Here is an 11,142-nt window from a genome sequence, read left to right on the forward strand (position 1 = left end):
ACGCAGGAGAGCTCAGGGCCACTGTGTGCACAGACCTGATGTGCTCTAGTGCCCAAGATTATTGGTTCGTGGTGGGATGTTGTGGGGTCGGTGATGGTTTTGGTTTGGTTGTTATTGTTGTGTGTTTAGGTGGTGGGTGGTTGTTTTTTTTGTTTTGTTTTGTGGGGTTTTTTTGTGGTTGGACTCAATGATCTCTGAGGTCCCTTCCAACCACTACAATTCTGTGATTCTGTGATTCTGTGTGGTCAGGATGGCAACAGCAGGTCTGCACAGTGTCCTTAATGTTAAATTCCCGGTGACTGCATCCTCACTTTTGTTGCTGGTATCTTCTACTGCACACAGCTCACCAGGAGCTCCCTACGGGACCAACTGTGGCAACTCAGCCCGGGAAGGAGGGTCACCACCACGCTTGCTGTCAGCGTCCAGGTGATGGAATACATTACTTGCTCAAGAACAGACGTCCACAGTTTCTACCTGTAAAGGCGGTATTGAATCTGGGAATACAGGTATTCCCTCCAGGAGGGTGAAAACCAGGAGGGGTGCCAAGTACAGCAGCCAGCCCACCACAGAGAATCCTGGTAGTTTTCCATCTCTTCTGATCCGAAGGATCCTGATAAAGAACGAGCAGCCGTCACCCCACCGCAGATGCGTTGTAACTACTCATTGTTGACAGGCTGTGTCCTTCCACCGCGTCACCCGCTTTGACTGTTGGCCTTCTGGAGTAGGTTCATCATTTTGGACAGTCTAGAGTAACGTGCCTTCAATGCCACTTTCATCCCAAGTAGTACCCAGACCACCAAAGAAACACAGCTAACTCAGCCCCTGTGAAAACCAACAGGAGCTCCACACAAAACGGTCTCGCACAAAGGGACATCAACCACAACCTCTTGAAGCTGAGGACTGTAACTCAGTGGTCCCCCCAACCAACACTTTAGGCAAGGTGACGGACACGCAGATTTTCGAAATGAATGACCAGCCTCCTAAGAAGTGCCAGAGGAGCTCAGCTATGTTGCAAAAGAGGAACCTTGAATCTGGGAATACAGGTATTCCCTCCAGGAGGGTGAAAACCAGGAGGGGTGCCAAGTACAGCAGCCAGCCCACCACAGAGAATCCTGGTAGTTTTCCATCTCTTCTGATCCGAAGGATCCTGATAAAGAACGAGCAGCCGTCACCCCACCGCAGATGCGTTGTAACTACTCATTGTTGACAGGCTGTGTCCTTCCACCCGCTTTGACTGTTGGCCTTCTGGAGTAGGTTCATCATTTTGGACAGTCTAGAGTAACGTGCCTTCAATGCCACTTTCATCCCAAGTAGTACCCAGACCCCCAAAGAAACACAGCTAACTCAGCCCCTGTGAAAACCAACAGGAGCTCCACAACAACGGTGACACAAAACGGTATCCCACAAAGGGACATCAACCACAACCTCTTGAAGCTGAGGACTGTAACTCAGTGGTCCCCCCAACCAACACTTTAGGCAAGGTGACGGACACGCAGATTTTCAAAATGAATGACCAGCCTCCTAAGAAGCGCCAGAGGAGCTCAGCTATGTTGCAAAAGAGGAACCTGTGACAGTTAAAAACTGCTGAACTTGGGAATTAAAGCAAAAAAACGCCACCTGCCAAATCACTCTGCAAAATGGAGTCTCCGTACAATGGGCAGAAGACAGTTCAGAGGAGAAAGCATCTTTAGGAACCCCTCTTATCCCTCCACTTCTATCTCACCCCTACACCAAGCAGGGTCTCCCATCCAAGCAAACTGACTGAATGTGAGAGCTGATGAAACCAGAACCAGGGCTATTGTAACAGAAAGCTACAAACACACCCCCAACAAAATCCGAAAACATAAGATACTGAAAATACTTTCTTTCCTTCCTTCTACTGTGCCTCTTCTCCCACTGCAGGTCCAGAGTAACCTCTTAACCGGGCTACAATTTTTCATTTCCATTCCCTGCTCACAAATTCAGCTCTTTTCAAAATACGGGAGCTATCATTAAGTCTGGGCTCAGACGAAAATCACCAATCCAGTCCATGAAAGGTTTCAGGCTGCAGAGAACCCTCTGAATGCTTTCGTGGAGTTCTTCCCTTGGAGTCTTACCTTGCAAATAGGACCACAGAAAGCTGTGGGGTGTGTTATGCCTACAAATACTTAAAAGTGCAGGTGTCAAAAGGATGGGGACGGTCTTTTTTCAGTGGTGCCCAGGGATAGGACAAGAGGAAATGGGCACAAACTTGAACATAAGAAGTTCCACCTAAACATGAGGAGGAACTTCTTCACTTTGAGGGTGGCAGAGCCCTGGAACAAGCTGCCCAGGGAGGTGGTGGAGTCTCCTTCTCTGGAGACATTCCAAACCCCACCTGGACACGTTCCTGTGCAACCTGCTCTGGGTGGACCTGCTTTGGCAGGGGGTTTGGACTAGATGATCTCCAGAGGTCCCTTCCAACCCCATGTGATTCTGTGATGTTATAGGGAAGAGTAAGGAGATGTTCTTCCCTGTAACAAAGGTGGAAAGGAGCAAGTAGCAAACTGTGGAAAATGCTGTGTTATTTCTCCAAAAAGTCCAAATCATGTCATATTCTCACAGAAACTAGCACTCTCACCACTAATCAGCTGAACATGGATAGTTTTCAGGGATACTAGAAAGCAACAACCCATTATTTTCTCTTGGAAGCTCACTGCTGTATTTGTTTCACAGAATCACCGAATCTTAATGGTTGGAAGGGACATTTGAGACCATTGAGTCCAACCACAAAAAAAAAACCAAACCAAAAAACCCAAAAGAAAAACCGAAAAAACCACAAACAGACACAACCCAACAATCAAAACCCAAAAAACCACAAACAGACACAACCCAACAATCTCGGGCACTAGAGCATGCCCTGAAGAGCCATGTCTACATGTTTCTTAAATACGACCCTCAAGCAGATCAACACTCCCACCTAGTTTGGTGTCATCTGCAAACTTACTGAGGGTGCAGGTCTGTATCTCTTCATTCTGGATCTTAAGGGCTGTCGGGCAGAAGCAGTAGGTAACACTATGGGCAGCTCTGACAGCTGCTGTACGCTCTCTCTAGGAAGGAAAAGATGGGCAGAACCAGATGGAGAACTTTTTCCTTCATTAGAAGTCTTCAGAAGCACTGTCACACAAAAAAAATCTTGTCGTGAAAAAGCTGAAGAAAAATATGGAGCAGTTGTAACTCTGTTGTAACACAATTTTGGAGCCCAGTATTATTCATCTTCCTTCCACAGACCAGGACAGTAGATCCACAGCAGATCACAGCAAACATGCTGGAGACCAAGGAGCTTGCCTGAATCTGGGGACCAGGTATTTGCAAAGCAAGAAAGAGCACGGCAGTTCTGACACAGTAATCCCTGACCTCACCAACGGGCAGGGAGAAGTGGCGTTTATCCCAACCGCTGAAGCATGCCCATGTCCAAGAAAAAGTGCATAAGCCAGTAATCAGTGCAGGGCTTAGCTCATTAGCTTGTGCTTTGCTTACAAGCTTGTACACCAACAGCTAAATTGGGGGTGGTGGGTGAAGTAAACAGCTCACCCAGTGCTTCTCTCCCATAGATTCCACCCTTGAGGCTTTCGAGAGGCAACTTCATCATTGCATGGCGTGCTCCCTTCTCCCAACATTACCATCTCAGCAGAGGAAGCCCTCCAAAGCAGCATGTCTGGAAAACCACCGAAGTGATGACAGCATTGGGATGAGAGAGTCACAGAGAATTTCACTGAATTTCACTGAATGTTTAGAGTTGGAAGGGACAGCTCACCCAATGCTTCTCTCCCATAGATTCCACCCTTAAGGCTTTCGAGAGGCAACTTCATCATTGCATGGCGTGCTCCCTTCTCCCAACATTACCATCTCAGCAGAGGAAGCCCTCCAAAGCAGCATGTCTGGAAAACCACCGAAGTGATGACAGCATTGGGATGAGAGAGTCACAGAGAATTTCACTGAATTTCACTGAATGTTTAGAGTTGGAAGGGACCATAGAGATCATCTAGTCCAACTCCCCTGCTGAAGCAGGACCACCCAGAGCTTGTCAGAGCATGTTACTCAGGAGCATCCAGGCGGGTCTTGAAAATCTCCAAAGAAGGGGACTCCACAACCTCCCTGGACAGCCTGTCCAGGGCTCTGTCACCCTCACCGTGAAAAAGTTCTTCCTCATATTCAAGTGGAACCCTTTATGTTCCAACTTGTGCCCATTGAAGATGCGATGTCTAGTCCCAAGCTGATACCTAAATTTTGAAGACCACCTAGAGGTAAACTGACAGTGACGAACCAATTTGTTCAGACATGGCAAAAGCAGACTGGAGAAGGAACCAAGGTGATAAGGCACAAAATAAGGAAAGTAACCCAAAAAAATAAGAGAGACAGTGGTCATAATGCAGCTGCCTGCTTATATCATGTACAACTGGGAATGCAGGCCAGCCAAGTTACAGAGGTTTTCCACATCTTACACTAAACAAAACTACAAGCTCTGTCCCAGTTTGGCTTCAATACAAATATACTCCACCCCAAGATCTCATTATACAAAGCAAACCAGAGTTTTACAAGTACTCCATTCCTGTAGCCAGCACAAAACCCGAAGTCTAATTAAGAGGAAATGCAGAAGTGCAGAGGGAACTGTTTCTATCAGGCTTCTCTGACCATCACAGGTTACTATTATCACTACAGGTCTATTGTTACTGTTTTCACTGGATAATATAAAATATTGTATTATGAATACCCAATTACTATTTAAATATTAATATCTAGTATTCATACTCCAAGGACAAATTCAAAGGAACAAAAGTAAAACTTAAGTTACTAACGTGTTCTTGACCATCTTTTGGGAGTTTTCAGGTGAGGTACATGAACAGATAGACTGCAAGGAGACCAATCCCTCTAGTCAAAGGTAGTTAACTAATTGCAACAGCCAGGGACCTACTGATCTTCTCGGTTTTGCAGTTTACTCGCTCTCACTCACCGAGATGCTGCAGTGAAACCAGACATCCCTGTTTTCATTAACTCCTTCTTATATTCTATTTAACTTCTAATTAATTTTGGGCTGTGAAATACCAAAAAAAAAATGCATAGTAACAAAACCTGTCTTTCTCCCCCTAAAAAAGGAAAAAAACACTTTTAGGGTAAGTCATACAAACATGAAAAATCGGTTGTCTGTAATAGACAGAGTAAGAAATACTCTTAAGCTACTCTGTGTGTGCCTGGGACAAGGACAAGGACAAGCAGGGCCAGTGGTTAAGAGCAGGAGCAAGAGCAGATCTTTTCCTATGACAAGCAGGCAGGAGCATTTGGAAGTTAAAAAAAAAAAGACATTCTGGACTATGAAGACAAGAGGAGCAAAAGCAAATCTGTGAACTTTAGGCAGTAGAACAGGGAGAATATTGCTGATCATTTGCAAAGAAAATAAAAGAGAACCGAAATACAGTACAGGCCTGGAACTAGCTTAGCAAGACAGGAGATACGGAACTAAACAGGAATTTAGAAGGTTCTCAGTTGTTCTACTCTTGCAACATTAAGTATTACAGAAAATTATGGAAAAGCACTTACGGAAGCACTGGCATATGCATCAGCATACACCTAAGTACTGACCCACACGAGATACAATGGCCAAGAGTCTGCAGGGGCAGCCATTTCAGTTGCCAACAGAGGCATCCGAGCGCTACCAGAGGTAGGACTGCACGTACAGATCTGAAAAACAACCGGCCACAGAGCTGCAGACCAGTCACACTCCCAGTTTCCACCAGCACGTAAATAACTGTAACAAGCACACAGAAAACAGGCATGAAAACATCCATACCACCACATGGGATCTTCTTCAGCAGCAGCCCTCACTCTCCCACAGGTTTCAGAAAACAAGTTCCTTTATTTCGTTTGTCGTATTACAGAATGGAGAACTTCTTATCCTAGAAGACATGCCCTCAGTGCAAGGAACCCCATTTCAAATCAGAATAGTCCAGAGCATTAGAGGTGATGTCTCAGCTTGACCTTGCACAATAGCACTGAATCTCTCTCTCCCTCTTTGACCAGAGTACCCCTCTAGAAACATCTCAGCCTTAAATTGTTTGCCTTTCTCATTGCTATAATACACTGGTGGTAGATGTCAGTCATGTTAAGTGCTTATAAAAATAAAACAACTGCCTCACTCTTGCTAAACTCTTGGCTTAAATTGCACCTTGGAACAAATTCTTTCGACATCTTCTCATCTAAGGGCACTTTCTGCACAAAAGTAGATTGTACTAATTTTACCCAACTGCACTAGCTTTCAGCCTGGTGTGATGCAATCTAACTTAAAAATATCCAAGGGGATACTACCTTTTCATTTCCTCATGCTCCCTCTCGCTAAAAAAAAAAAAAAAAAAAAAAAAAAGGTTTTCGATTTGGCTGCATTTTCCACTTCAATTTCATCAATTCTTTGTTTCACAATTTAATCTGGTCAAGCTTTGTAAGGCAGTATCACAGCCCTCGGAAAGATGTAGCCAGGATTTCAAGGACAGAAGGAAAAGATTACAAGGAAACGGAACATTCTACCTTGTCAAGAATAAGAGGGGTTTACTGATAATGTACCAACTCAGTATCTTGCTTCCCTTTTTTTCTTCACTTTTATAATACAAACTTCAAGTAGGTCCATTATAGAAATAGCATCAGTATATGTCTAACTCTTTATGGTGTTTCACTAACAACAAACCAAAAGAGGTATGTTCAAGATCTATAACCTAGGCTCTTAAAAGATTAGCCCTCTTCAGAAACAATATATAGTAAGAATTTACATGACCGTGTCTATAACAAGCCCTGTCACTGTGACCTCAAAATCCAAAGGCACGTTATCTAATAGTTTAAGGACTGACTGACAGGTTAACAGGATTGCAGTTCTGTTTCTCTCTAGCAGCCACCAAAGCTATCCCTTCAACATCATCAGTAATGATTTTCCTTTTAAAACTCAAGAGACTTGTATCCTCAGTGACTTAGGTGAACTCATAAAATGACTGATAATACCAAAGGCCTGAGATTTCCAAGGCATTCGGGAAAATTATTCACGTCAATATAAAGCATTTTAGAACTCTTAGGAATGCAATTACGGGAGGGGAAAAAAAAAAAAACCCAACAGGCTAATATGATGAATAAGATCCAACAGGTTTCACTTTTCTGGCATAGCTGTATCAAAGCTGCCAGATCACAGATTTCTGAAGTTAACCAGCACTTGAAGAAAGGGGAATTGGTGCATATGATACCAAAAAGAACCTCATACTCTCATGAGTTAGAATTCACAACTCTTTTATTCAGTTCTCCATGTTAGCAGGACAGTGTTCAAAGAGTCCAAGTGTGGACGTCACCCCACTCCACGTTGCTGCTGGTCCATCCTTTCTTCCCCTCATTGTGATCAAGAGGTTAGTGTCCCCGTAACAGGGAAGAGAAGACTTCCTGCTCGTGTAGAAAAACCTAGAAACAAACCATTGAAAAAGTTATTTTCCCAAAAAATATTAACGTCAGAAATTCAAGCAGACATCATTAGAAAGATCTCTGTAACTGGCATCTCTCTGGTTTCCTTGACAGTTGCATTGCAGATGCACCAAGGACTGAGACATGGGTACCAGACTCCTCTTTTGACCTTGGAAAAGGTCCTTACAGATCAAGGAGCGAGATGCAGTGAAGGCTGTGCTCTAGAGGTAAAATCTAATTCCTGTTACCTTTCCTGCGGGTAGAGGAGTTCAATCTCTGCAACTGTTGCTCCAGCATCTTTCACAAGCATTATATTCCTGTGGAAATATTTCATGTGGAGGAAAAATTGTGTAAAAGTTTAGCAAAGTCAAACTGCAGCCTCTTTCTGCCTAGCTCTCTCACTGATAAAGCTTCAGTATTTGCCATCCAGTAAACAAAACATTTCCATTCCAGCAGGGACAAGCATCCCTACGTCACATTATATTTGTGCTACTCCTTCAATACACTGTTGTAAAGATGGGTAGGGAGGGTAACCCTAACATTTGTGTTGTTTCTGTTGGCCTGGTGTTTGTTAGATGCACGGGGAAATATACACACAAGCACACCAAAGTTTCCCCCTGAAACTCGTAATATACTGTACCAGTTTCGGGCTTAATACACAGTAAAACCACAACAGACAGGATCCAGAGAATAATAAATACCAGCAGACAGTGCTTTGCACGGTAGCAGTGAGGGAGAGAAACTGCACAAGCACCCTTGGGCAAACCACACTCTGTGTAAACACCAGAGACGCCGTATTTTCAGTTGCACAAACAGTCACTAGGACATTCCCATTTCTCATCACAGTGTAACTAAACAGTCATCTGAACCCCTGGCCTCCCACTACATTGATAAAACAGAGTTGAAAGGACACCCGTGTACACAGCTACTGCTTAGTCTTCTCCCCCTGCTTCACCGCACCTTCCTTTTTAGGCCGTGTAACACTCTGTACAGTTTTCACCTCTCCAGTTCCTTCCTCCCCAAAATGCATGTATTTTACGACACAGATAAACTAAGCCTCAAGGAAGCTCAGTAGTATCACTGCTTCCACCACAAACGGGAAATCTGCATAGAAAAACCAAGTGACTGGCCATAGAGGAAGCAAGAACTGGGTTACGGGCTAATTTTACCTCCAATGGATTTTTCTCCCTCTCTAACAACAAATGCTATTTTGTACAAGAGGAATTGTTGCAATAAATTCTGGAAATTAACATCTGGGCTACATGATCTCCAGAGGTCCCTTCCAACCCCATATGATTCTGCAATATATCCCTGAAAATTTATGAATGTACTAAATTATTTGTTTTCTGATTACAATACTTTATTAAAAAAAAAAAATTCCAGTGATCTCTAATAAAACTTGGTTTCTTTTCCACTCTTGTATTAAAATAGACAAATAGCACTATAATTGAGGTAAGACAAAAATTTAGTCCTGGAAAACTGTATCTATCGCATTATATTAAACCACATTAACTTGGGAAAATGCAAAGCACTGCAGAAGGGAAACTTTAAAATTCACTGTTGATCAAAAGCAACTGTCCTTTTTATTGACGGATATATAGGATGCCATTGATAAAGACTCCTGCTGCTAATGCATATATTGCAATAAAAATATACAGCCCAGTAAAATCTATGCTAGTGCTAGACTTCAACGCTCTGTCCTGTAGCTCCTATGCATCCTGACTGCTTTCCCTTAACCACTCTGCTTCCTACAGAAATGGACAACAGAACGACGTATATAACTCCCCAAACACATTTCCTTCCTTGCAAACGAACAAATCTATTACACTAAGACAGAGTACTATATGCAGTTACATATAGCAAACTGCCTCCAAATAAAAACTAGACTTGGGAGGCAGACAGAATTTCACATAAATCTTTTATGAGCCCTTCCCCCCGACACACACACACTTGGCAGAGCTTAGTATGCTGACATACTACTATGCAGACGCTGTATATTCTAGCAACACTTGTACTCTTTCTCAAAGGAACAAAAGGGAGATGCAGAAATACCCTGAAAATGCCTTGCCTAAGTACAATGTCAATGTTAAACTTTCAATCAGCCTAATCCATAATCCGCTTTTCAGTCAGTGTGGGGAACCTATCCCTTCCTCTTTTCACATACATACCAGCCCTCGCCTGCCCCTGGAAGTCTATGAAAAGAATGGAAAATATTCTGCCTTCTTCAAATCACTACCATATCAAAGCTGCAGAGAACAGGATGCTCTGCTATGTCATATATAGTAGGGAAAAAAACCAACCTATCTTTTTGTATTGACAGCCACGTGTGAAACCGTGGAGAATCTGCGAGATCTAAATCCCTGCTTATTTCACACCCCCAAAAAAATACCTTTCTTGAACAGTTGACTCTTAAGTCACCTAGAATGGTCTCCTTACTCATTAAAAAGGCTTACAAACATTTCTATGCCTCTATCCCTTACTACGCTGAGAAGCAAATGGTTACAGGTGTATCTGGGCAAATAAGCCCAGGGCCAGATGACCACCCTTCTTCCCAAGTATTAACCATCATCTGACCTCAGTGCAGTACCAATTCTAATCACATGAAAATCCATTCTAGTAGGCAGGTGCTACAGCTAGTTTCCATACCAACAGCTCTGTACCAACTTTCAGCTCTGCTCCTTGATATCCAGTCCCCAAAGGCCAGCACGCCTACCATATACTAGGTACGACAAGTCCGGTAAGATTCCTCCTTACAACAGAAAGCTGGGAATGCTCAAGAGTAGCAAAAGCTGTTTTACTGCCTCATAGAATCATCTAGGTTGGAAGAGACCCTTGGGATCATCGAGTCCAACCATCTACCCTACTCTACAAAGTCCTCCCCTACACCATGTCCCTTAGCACTGCATCTAGATGTCCCTTAAACACATCCAGGGATGGGGACTCCACCCCCTCCCTGGGCAGCCTGTTCCAATGCCCGACCACTCTCTCTGTGAAAAATTCCTTCCTAATGTTCAGTCTATAAACCTCCCCTGTTGGAGCTTGAAGCCGTTCCCTCTCGTTCTGTCACTAATTACCTGTGAGAAGAGACCAGCACCAACCTCTCTACAGTGTCCTTTCACGTAGTTGTAGAGAGTGATGAGGTCTCCCCTCAGCCTCCTCTTCCTCAAACTAAACAGCCCCAGCTCCCTCAGCCGCTCCTCATACGATTTGTTTTCCAGCCCCTTCACCAGCTTCGTTGCCCTCCTCTGCACTCGCTCCAGCACCTCCAGATCTCTCTTGGATTGAGGTGCCCAGAACTGGACACAACACTCGAGGTGTGGCCTCACCAGTGCTGAGTACAGGGGCACAATCACCTCCCTACTTCTGCTGGTCACACTATTTTTGATACAAGCCAGGATGCCATTGGCTTTCTTGCCCCCCTGGGCACACGGCCGGCTCATATTCAGCCGTTTGTCAACTAGAACCCCCAGGTCTCTTTCCTCCAGGCAGCTCCAGCCACACTTCCCACAGCCTGTAGTGCTGCAGGGGGTTGTTGTGGGCCAAGTGCAGGACCTTGCACTTGCCCTTGTTGAAACTCATGCCATTGGCATTGGCCCAGTGATCCAATCTCTCTAGATCCTCTTGCAAAGCTTCCCTCTCCTCCTGAGAGTCACCACTCCTGCTTAACTTGGTGTCATCTGCAAACTTGCTGATGTT

General features: G+C 44.2%; 1 long non-coding RNA gene across 1 annotated transcript; it reads right to left on the reverse strand.

Annotated features, from left to right (window-relative positions):
* Positions 1-7,264: 7,264 nt before the first annotated feature.
* On the reverse strand, positions 7,265-10,344 carry LOC106886883. Its single transcript, XR_001411754.1, has 2 exons — positions 7,695-10,344; positions 7,265-7,446 (listed from the first exon to the last, which is right to left on the reverse strand). It is a non-coding gene; the product is annotated as an uncharacterized LOC106886883 (long non-coding RNA).
* Positions 10,345-11,142: the final 798 nt, after the last annotated feature.

Source organism: Calidris pugnax, unplaced genomic scaffold, assembly GCF_001431845.1.
Source record: "Calidris pugnax isolate Ruff unplaced genomic scaffold, ASM143184v1 scaffold36, whole genome shotgun sequence".
In the NCBI taxonomy this organism is placed as follows: domain Eukaryota; kingdom Metazoa; phylum Chordata; class Aves; order Charadriiformes; family Scolopacidae; genus Calidris; species Calidris pugnax.